Consider the following 10,854-nt stretch of genomic DNA (forward strand, 5'->3'; position numbering starts at 1 on the left):
TTTCATGCTAGCTACACCATTTTCTAAAACATGTCTCGTTTAACAACAGTGCTGGAGACAAGGTTTCCTTTGACCAGAATGGGGTAATAGTAGCAGGATTTGATATTATTAATTGGGTCACATTCCCAAGTCAATCTTTTGTTAGAGTCAAAGTTGGAAAGATGGATCCCCAGATACTTTCAGACCAAACATTCATCATTAATGATGATGCAATTACATGGAACACCTGGTTTAATCAGATAAGTCTTGAATTTGGGTGTATTCTCTGAACTTAAAATGTGCACTAACAATGGGATGGTACACGTCTGAAGTAAGTCATACTGGGGTTCCCAGTTCACAGGGTTGGCAGGGATACATCACAATGCTAACTATGGCCACATTCACACCGTATTGTTATAGCAGACCGAATAAAATAAGGGTGGCAAAAATTATCATCTTATTTTCTTATGAGCAAAAAAAGAATACTGGACTAAATGTGAGCTGGCCTTTATTTATTTCTTAGTATAGAAAAACCACAGGAACAAATTCATTGAACATTGTTTTATTGAAATCTAGTCCCATGCCAGCTTTTGTACAATTCATAATTGATTCTTTACACACTCACTACATGCAATAGGAAATCCTGTCCATGTTTTCCATGTAGTCAACATTTCCTAATGAGATGAAATCATTGGATACCATGCTTTCTCTTGAATTTCCAGGACTCCCGCCTTTTCTTTTTTTCTCTTCTGAAGATTAACAGTGTCCTCTTTCATTTATGGATTAGGCGCTACCCCTTTCTGTATGCAATGCCTACTGTCAACCTGGTTATATGAAGAAAAAGGAGGAGGGGGAGCCATTTTGCTGCTATGATTGCATTCTGTGTCCAGAAGGAAAGATATCTGATATGCAGGGTAAGTGTTATAGTGATAAGAAATAGCAAACATGGCCAGAGGCATGTTCCACTGTGGTCGCTCCCTTGCCACCACACTGCCACTTCTTTCTTACAACTCCAACCCTCTCCAGCCTCGGCAGCAACAACTTCCAACTTGCTTTTGGGTAAGCTGAAGACACAGTCAAAACTGAAGCAGGAGAGAGCAGCAGCAATGCCTTACAGAATAACCACTTTCCACCAAGACTCTTGTCTGAAATTGAGAGGAACATAAATTTAAGATCAGTGCAAAGATGCGTCTCCAGTGCTATGTTTATTCAGCATTAGATATGTGACTTGTTATTCATGTGTGTGCATGAATTTAATAATCTGCTCCTTGCTTTTAGCACTCAAGCAGTGCTAATTAAATCATTGATAAAATGTGGACTATAAAGATAACTAAACCTATATGTAACAATACTCATTGTACATGTTTTTGACTGTTTGAGAGTTTCCTAGAGGGTAATCAGAGCTTATAAAGATTATTTTCTGTCATGGCTCAGGGTCTGTCACCATGGTTCTCCAATGATTCCGATACTGAAAAGGTTTCCCTGACCTTCTTTGAAATGCAGAGTCCCATCCCACAAGTGTAATCAAAAGAGTGTATCACATTTATACATATCACACTGCAACAGATAAAAAAGAAATTGGTTAACTGAGATTTTTTAATTATTGTAGTGACTACAATAATAATTGTAATACTTGATACACATAATATTTGTTCCATATCAAGTATTAGGAGAGAATTACTATAGGGTATTCTTGCATGACTGAAATCACAATCGCTCTTTTTTCAGATATGGATGACTGCTTCAAATGCTCAGATGATCATTATCCTCACGAGGATAAGACTTTCTGCATTCCCAAAGTTTTAATCTTCTTAATGTATGATGAACCTCTGGGGATTGGTTTAGCTACTTGTGCTCTTTCATTCTCTTTGATCACAGTTTTAGTGCTAGGAATGTTTATGAAGCACCACAATACTCCTATTGTTATAGCCAACAACAGGAACCTCACCTACACTCTCCTCCTCTCCCTCCTGCTGTGCTTCCTTTCTGCATTGCTATTCATTGGACAGCCTCATAAGGTGACGTGTCTAAGTTACCTGACACTTTCAATGAAGCCAAGTTTATCACTTTTAGCATGCTGGTGTTTTGCAGTGTTTGGTTATCATTTATCCCAACGTACTTGAGCATTAAGGGGAAATATATGGTAGCTGTGGAGATATTTTCTATCTTAGCCTCGAGTACTGAGTTGTTGGGCTGCATCTTTTCTCCCAAATGTTACATTATTCTGTTGAAGCCTGAATTGAACAATAGAGAGCAGTCAATAAAAAGGAAAGATGTAAGAATCAAATGACTGTGTCTTCTACTATAGTTAGTGATCTCCAGATAGGCTGTTTATAAATTGCCTCTCCATTTCCTAAGAAGGTTGTTGTGTGTTCATAGTTGTTACCACTGAATACAGTTTTATGGAGAGAAAAAACACAGGTGAATTTTAATGAGGACTTTTATTTTTTTCACTTAGGAAAATCTCTGACTGATATGGAAATGTGGAGAACTGTATTTAATATTGGGGGAAATGAGAAGTTGGAGTGTGTTGAGTACGATTCTAGCTCTGGATTGGAAGCTAGAGCTCTTGGTGATTGAATTCCATCTCCTCCTCCCTCACCCTGTCCCTACCCCACCATTCTCCTTACATGGTGTAGATAATAATTGCAACACTTTGGAGGCATTCTGTCTGGCTTTAGAGATACTGCTTTTTAGTTCCACATCAGCACAATTCACTATGAACTGATTGAGGTGCACCTAATGGTGTGGTTTGTAGCTGCCTCGATGCAATCTGGATTCAGCACAATTGGGTTACAAATGGCCTGATTTGGTTCAAGAATCAGACAAATCAATTATTCAGCCCTAATCACACAATGAAAGATACTGAAAAAAGTTTCTTGGCTGTCATGAATGCCATGTAACTATGAACATGGATTCAGCACAAATATTGAAGCCTGTGACATCAGCCAGTGCAAGGCATTAATCTGAGTGAAATGGGTCAGCCACAGCAATAAACATATATTATCAAGCTCATTGATATTATCAGTTCATTAGCCAACCTAAAACTGTGATGTGTCTCCTTCACCAAACTGCTTTTTTCGCAATCTTCTTAGTTACAGTTTCTTCTATATTGGCAAAAACTATCACTGTGGTTCTGGCTTTCATGGACAAGAATCCAGGAAGCACAGCCAGAAAATGGGTGGGGAAAACACTGTCCAACTTCATTGTGTTTTGCTCCTCCTTCATCCAAATAGGCATTTGTGCTGTGTGGTTAGCAACCTCTCCTCCATGCACTCAGTGACTGAATAAATTGTATTAGTGTGCAACGAGGGATCTTCCACCATGTTTTACTGTGTCCTGGGCTATATGGGCTTGCTAGCCATTGCTAGCTTTACTGTGGCTTTTCTTGACAGGAAATTACCTGACAGTTTCAGCGAAGCCAAATTATCACTTTTGTATGCCTGTGTTTTGCAGTGTTTGGGTATCCTTTGTTGCAGCCTACTTGAGCTCCAAGGGGAAGTACATGGTGGCTGTGGAGATTTTGCCTATTTTAGCCTCCAGTGGTGGTCTTCTGGATTGCATCTTTTCTCCTAAATGTTATATTATTGTGTTGAGGCCCTAGCTAAACACAAGAGAGCAGTTAATTAGGAAAAGTCAATGAAGTGTTTAGTAGCTAATTTATGTAGTCATTTAAACACTTTTCCAGTTGCAATGGTTTTTAAAAAGATCTACATAGATCTGAGAAGATCCCTGGGTAGAGTGATGATCCTTTGTGAGGGGAGAGTGGTATGACAATGACTACCTTTTCCCAGGGTGCAGCGACCCATTTCTTAATGTTATTGGCATCCTTCTGTCTAGGAAGACAATGGAGTGCGCCTCGGGGGGGGGGGTGAAGTCAAACTATGCTGTTTTTGCTGCATTAGCAGCACTGAAGTGACCTCTTGGGGCACAAGCATGGGCAGTGTATATGGAGTTGCATGCCAAGGCTCTGGGCCCCACATTTCCCTTTGATAATAAAAACATTGATACAAGCATTTAAGTTTGGGGAGGAGCAAGGCCACAACTTTATTGGTTACAGATGTGAGAAGTTTGGCTAAGGCACTGGGTGAATCCATGATATATCTCGATTCCTGCCCATCTGCATGGAGTCCAACTAAAGGTAAACCACAAGTAGGGGGAGCCCTATGACATACATAAAATAAGGGCACCCCCGAGGGGTCCCCGTTGGGTTCATGGCATGGCCCAGCCCACATCCAGGCATCAGACAGAATCCACAACCCTAGATCCCTTTAACAGCATATCCTTGATGAGGAGGGGCAGGTGGAGTCTACAGCCTCACCTCCATCCAAACAAAGGCTTACCCTAACCTAACAAAGTTGTGACGACTGCTACCAGGCAGGCGAAAACCAAATGGCTGGTGCCAATTTGCTAAGTGAAGAAAATTCCTACCTGGCCCCAACAATAAGGCAGCCAACAGATGTCCATAGCAAGGTCATACATGAAGAAAGCATAAAAAGAGTGTGGGTGGGTAGGGAGACCCAGCAAAAGGAGGCCACACATACTACCAGAGCTGATTGACCATGCTGTGTGTAGCCCTGCCCAGTGCTGGTGACACGGCTGGGGTGATGCAAGCAAGGGGCATCAATCTCCACCCCCATGCTGGAACACTATCGGGTCCTGGATGCCCGGCCACAATGCTGCCCACCAGAAAAGGTGGTGCCAAGATGACAAACCTGTCCTCCTCCACTTGGAATATGTTTGGTACCAGCTTGGCTGTAGGAGTTGCCAGAACGATGCATACAAGATGCCATCCACTCAGGATTTGTGTAGGGTTGACTGCTTAGCATTTTCTTCTCCCAAATATGTCCTGCAAGGCAGTGTAGGTTTGGGATCAGTTTTCCATCTCCTAGATGGACTACTTTCCCAGGTTGACGAGCCCCATCTGCCCATGCCATAATATTCTCCTGCTTAAGTTAGACTGAAACATGCTCTACACAGAGCTGTCCTTGAGAAGTATCTTGATGTTTCTTGCAGTATGAGTATTCTCAATTAATAAAGAAATTATATGTTTCTTCTGTAAATTAAAAAGAGACTTGCTCATATCTGTCACAGAGTAAAATAAAAGTCATTATATATGTTTGTGTGTTTTCTTCAAAATATAAAACCTATCTTCCATATTACTAATCATAACATTGGAAGAAACCAACAGTGCTATCTTTCTATAACTCCCCAGCCTACAGATTGCCAAAATATCCATGAAATTATGACAGAAGACTGTGAATTAAATTCAGTATGGACCACAAAAAACCACATTGACCTACATATCTGATCTGCAACACTTTAATTAAAAAGAAGTGTGTTTTGCTCCTCTGTTCTGATAGAAGGTAGGGTGCATATGCAATGAAATGTGGGCATGTTTTAGGTGGCATAGGAGAGGTCAAGCTACATTGAGCAGTTTTTATTCCATTATGGATTTTTGAAGCATTATCTACTGAAACCTTTCATTGGCACAATAGGAGGTACTGGCAGACAGACGGGCATGCAAGGACATAATATTGTTGAACCCAGATGTGGACAATAATGGATTAGATGGACCAAAGGCCTGAACAAAACTCAAATTTTCTCATCCCCCACTCTCAGCATAAGTTATTTAATTTTGCTAGTATAATTTTCTTATTATTGTTCTGTACTGTCCAACTAATAGGGAGAAAACGCTTCCTTTTGGACTTGACAATCATGCAATTTGAGTCCTCTGCAATTATTCAGTGAACTGCAATTATCGTCACTGTTTTCAAAATCCACTCAAGAGTTAGACTAGCCTAGTCAATAACAAAATGGGGGGAAAATTCTGAGACTGATGGAATAAAGGGAACTCTCTCTCATACAATTCTGAATAGAAATACAGTGTTCCATCACATTTTAAATTTCAGTAAGTAGGAAGCAGGGACACATGTTGTTCTGCTGCTAAGAAACATTAATCATAGTTTTACTTCTGCAGAAAAGGTAATCTAGATTAAGAGTGGGGTTTTTTTTTTATTTGGGATGGCTGCATCGGTGGTGTTACAGTTGATGATTTTCCTCATAGTCGGCAATAGTCCTTTTGCTAAATGTAGAATCCAGGATCCCTACCATATCCTTCACAAATATTTTCAACCAGGAGACATAATATTTGGAGCTATTTGTTCTCAGAGTCTCATCCTCTCCAGTCCAAAAGACTTCATACATAAACCTCCACAGACGCTATCTGAAGAGCCTGTGTAAGAAATGATTTTACCCTCTTTAGCATAGTTTTGGACATGCTGCATTTTTCAGCAGCCCAATAAAATGAACTCTTATTCCTTGGAGGTTTTTATGCAGAGATTGGATGACCATGTGTCATGGATGCTTTAGTTTAGAGTCCTGCATTGCAGGGGGTTGAAATAGATGAACTTCAGGGTCCTTCCAACTCTTGATTCTATTATTCTTTGCAGTGATGGTGGTAGTGGGTTTTTACCATCCTGTGGATAAAGTTTATGCATTATATTGTTCTATCCTTAAGTCACCTGAAACTGTGAAGAGGCTATCTGGGGGACCCTATAGCACAACCTATGACCCTCTGTGGAAGACCCATCATTCAGTGGTAAAACATGCACGTCTGCTATCTCAAGTTAAAAAGATAAGGTAGCAGTTTATGGGAAAGATCTCACCCTTAGACCTGGGATAATTAATGCTGGAGTAGGCTCCAATGCTGGATGAAGAGTGGTATAGAAATGTAATAGATGATATTAATGGTAGGCAGTCAGTAATAAGTACACAGTACTAGGTTATAGCAACATTGTGGTGAATAGTAATAATGAAATATGTGCACAGCATGGTAGAAATATTTTTATAAAATGTGGAAAATGCATGTAACACTAAATGCAAATATCTTTGCAGTATAGTGACAAAGAATTACCAGCACATCCTGGCCTTGGTGTTTGCGGTAAAGGAGTTAAATAAAAATCTTAAGCTCCTACCAAATGTGACCCTGGGATTCAACATTTATGACATCTATTCCAGTGCTGAATTGACCTATCATGCCACAATGAAACTGCTTTCCACGAGGAATATATTTATCCCCAACTACAAATGTGACATCCAGGAAAATCTGATTTCCATCATTGGGGCACTGCATTCAGAAACATCTCACCAGATAGCAAATGTTTTGAGTATCTTCAAGATTCCTCAGGTAGAGTGCTTGTGTGATTCAGGAATCTACATTTTATGCCATTTTCTTCTTTATTTTCAGATGTGTCATAACCATTCAAAGACAGCAATGGGTATAAACAAATATGTTTCATCATTTCATTGAACATGTTATTCAGAGAAATCAAAATAATGTTTATCTTTATTACATAGTGAATAGAAACCTTTCCTTATATAAGCTTTAGTAATATTCTTATCAACACATCTGAGGAGATCAGGTCATGTACACGTGAATTTTTCATTTGATGATTCAGATGGGCTTAGAATTCTTTATGTCTTTTAATTTTTATACTGTTCATGTTGAGGGCTGTTTATACGTTATTGGACTGTTATCCTTCTTTTGCATTGGACTACATACTCCTCCTCTACAATCCGTAAGAAGGAACTATATTGTTTGATGAGTGACATGACTCTATGGCAGCTTAGTACCACAACTTTCCCTATGGTAAGATAATAATTCTGCCTACTCTCCAAATTGACCTTTAGCTATTGTATGGTTCTATGTCTCGGAGGACACTTCAAACTGAATTTCTTTCCTCCTATCGAATGGTCCCAGATGATATCCTCCAGTACTTGGGGATTCTACAGTTACTCATTCACTTCAAATGGATATGGTTTGGATTCATTGCTGATGACAATGATAAGGTAGAAATGTTTCTGCAACACATGCTTCCCTTATTTTCCCAGAAGGGCATCTGTTTAGCCTTTGTAGAAACATGCCCTTCAAGTTTTAGTTTTGATGAAGATGATGAGAATGGAGAAGTAATGAAAAAAGGGATTGAAACCTACAACAGAGTCATGAGCAGCACAGCCAATGCATTGGTGTTCTATGGAGAAGCAGATTCCATAATCTTTTTGAGATGGGTACTATTTCTACCAGAGGTGGACGACACAATACAAAAGCCAAAAGGTAGGATCTGGATTCTAACAGCGCAGATGGAGTTAAAATCATTTGTCCACCAACGGCATTGGGATATCAAAGTCCTCCATAGTGCTCTATCTTTTGCAATCCACTCCAAAGAGGTTCAAGGGTTCAAGGAATTTCTTCAGGGCAGAAACCCTTCCAGTACAACAGAAGATGGTTTTATCAGAGATTTCTGGGAACAGGCATTTGGCTGTGTATTCCCAAGCTCTGCTTTGGATGATGTGGTGGGTGATATTTGTACTGGAGATGAAAGTCTGGAGAACCTTCCTGGGCCTTTTTTTGAAATGAGCATGACTGGTCACAGTTACAGTATCTATAACGCTGTCTATGCAGTGGCCCATGCTTTACATGCCCTGCTTTCATCCAGATCCAAATATAGAATAATAGCAGAAGAAGAAAGAAGGGAACTTCAGAATATTGTACCATGGCAGGTAAGGCCTGTGAGAAATATTCAAACATAAATGGTGTTGTCATTAATAACATTTCACTACTGATATATTACATTGCAGTAGTACCTCCGGTTAAGTACTTAATTCGTTTCAGAGGTCCGTACTCAACCTGAAACTGTTCTTAACCTGAAGCACCACTTTAGCTAATGGGGCCTCCCGCTGCTACCGCGCCACCGGAGCCTGGTTTCTGTTCTCACCCTGAACAAAGTTCTTAACCTGAAGCACTATTTCTGGGTTAGCAGTCTGTAACCTGAAGCGTATGTAACCTGAGGTACCACTGTATTTAATATAAGTAACATCATATAGAGATAGAAGAGTTTCAGTGTGACTTGTGACATCCTCATACTCAAGTTGGGGCAAACCCCAGCTCCCCCTCAGAAGAAGAGTCTGTTGATTTGTCATGGTGGGTGTGGGTGGGTTGGCCTATGTGAGAAGATTGGCCAACCCAGCCCACTAGAGGGAGAAACACTCTAGTCTTCTCTTTGGAGTGCCTTCCCTCCCTCCCTCCTTCCCTGTGCAGTATGGACTTTGCTAATTGCCCATTTGGGAGCTGAGTAGGAATTTTGCAGGAGCTCCGAATTGGCCTGGGGGCTCCCCTTATTCATCTACTTCAAGCTGTTGAGAGCAACTTGCATGGAGTGGCAATGAGTTTTGATTGGTTTAATTAGCTGATAGGCTGCCAGTAAAGATAAGTGAACTGATGGTAAGGCAGTATTGGGTTAAGGGTTCTCTTTGGCCACTTTACACTGCCTTGTTTGGGATCACTGGGAGAAGGGGGCTTTGCATGTGTGTTAGGGTGAATGCTGAGCTGTTGGGGCTGTTGGGCACTTGTTAACTTTAAATACCCGATGCTCTCAAAGCAAGGAGGTCCCTTGTTCCAAGACCACAGGTTTCAATTAGAAACATGCCAGAGAGAGAGAGAGAGAGAGAGAGAGAGGGAAGGAGGGAGGGAGAGGGAGACATGGCTTCTCCCATCTTAGTGACTTCGCTACCTGAACTATATTTTGATTAGTATAATTATGTGTGTTGGCTTGCAGATCTTCTAAGATGTTATATTGAATAAATATAATGTTTTTTCCACGACAGTATGGAAACCTTTTCACTGGTGTTGACAAGGTCCAGGATAAAAAAATAGCAACCCAATGCATTCCACACTGGCAGACTATTATATCTCAGAGATAATGGTTCAAGTTACTTTTGTTAAGCACCTGTGTTTTCCTTTTCAATCTAGATCCACCACTTTCTGAAACAAGTCTCATTTAACAACACTGCTGGGGATGTGGTTTCTTTTGACCAAAATAGAGTATTAATAGGTGGATTTGACATTGTAAACTGGGTCACATTCCCAAACCAATCTTTTGTTCGAGTAAAAGTTGGAAAGATGGATCCTGAAACCCCAATTCCAGAGCAAGAATTCACTGTTAATGAAGATGCCATTGTGTGGCACAGCTGGTTTAACCAGGTAGGACTTGGAAACAGCAGTTTGTGCAGTTTCCTTACAGAAGCACTGGGCTCATCCACACTACCTTTTTTGTGTCATGCTTTCGAGGCACAGGTCCGGGATTTTGAAATCCATGTCTGAGTGGTTTGGTTTTTATTTTTATAAAATATTTTCATTTTTGTCTCACTGCTTTCCCTGAGGAAACCCACTGGAAAATAAATAAAATAAAATAAAATAATCACTGTTAGTAATTAATATTTTTTTTAACAAAATGAGCATCCTCTTTTGAAGATCTTCCTCTATTCATAATAAAAATGACAGATATTTTGCATGGCTGTCTCCCTCTAGTGCCTGTGTGTTAGCATTCATTAAAGGACAGTGAAGCATTGTCACTGTAAGAGGGCTGTACTGAAAGGAAAGGAGATACATCCCAATGGGTAACTTTCACAGTGTAAGAGGTAACTGTGTCACTTTCTGAGTGTGCTTATCTTCAATTTGCTATCTGAATGGTGTTAATCTTACTTATCAAACACCTTGGTATTAAAACCACACAAAATTCACATTCTCCCCTTTCACTTATGGATTAGGTACAGCCCCTTTCTCTATGCAACGATCACTGCGATTCAGGTTATAGCAAGAAAAAGAAGGAAGGACAGCTGTCTTGCTGTTACGACTGCATTCTGTGTCCAGAAAATAAGATATCAAATGAGAAAGGTAAGATTGGTTGCACACAGGGTTATCAAATAAGTTGTACATAATTCAGAGAATAATGCATGCAGGCTTCGACATCAAAAAGTAATCTCAACAGATAATTGGAATAGGTGTGGGGAACCTCTGGCCCTCCAGATATTGCT

Source organism: Podarcis muralis, chromosome 13 (genome assembly GCF_964188315.1).
Source record: "Podarcis muralis chromosome 13, rPodMur119.hap1.1, whole genome shotgun sequence".
In the NCBI taxonomy this organism is placed as follows: Eukaryota; Metazoa; Chordata; class Lepidosauria; order Squamata; family Lacertidae; genus Podarcis; species Podarcis muralis.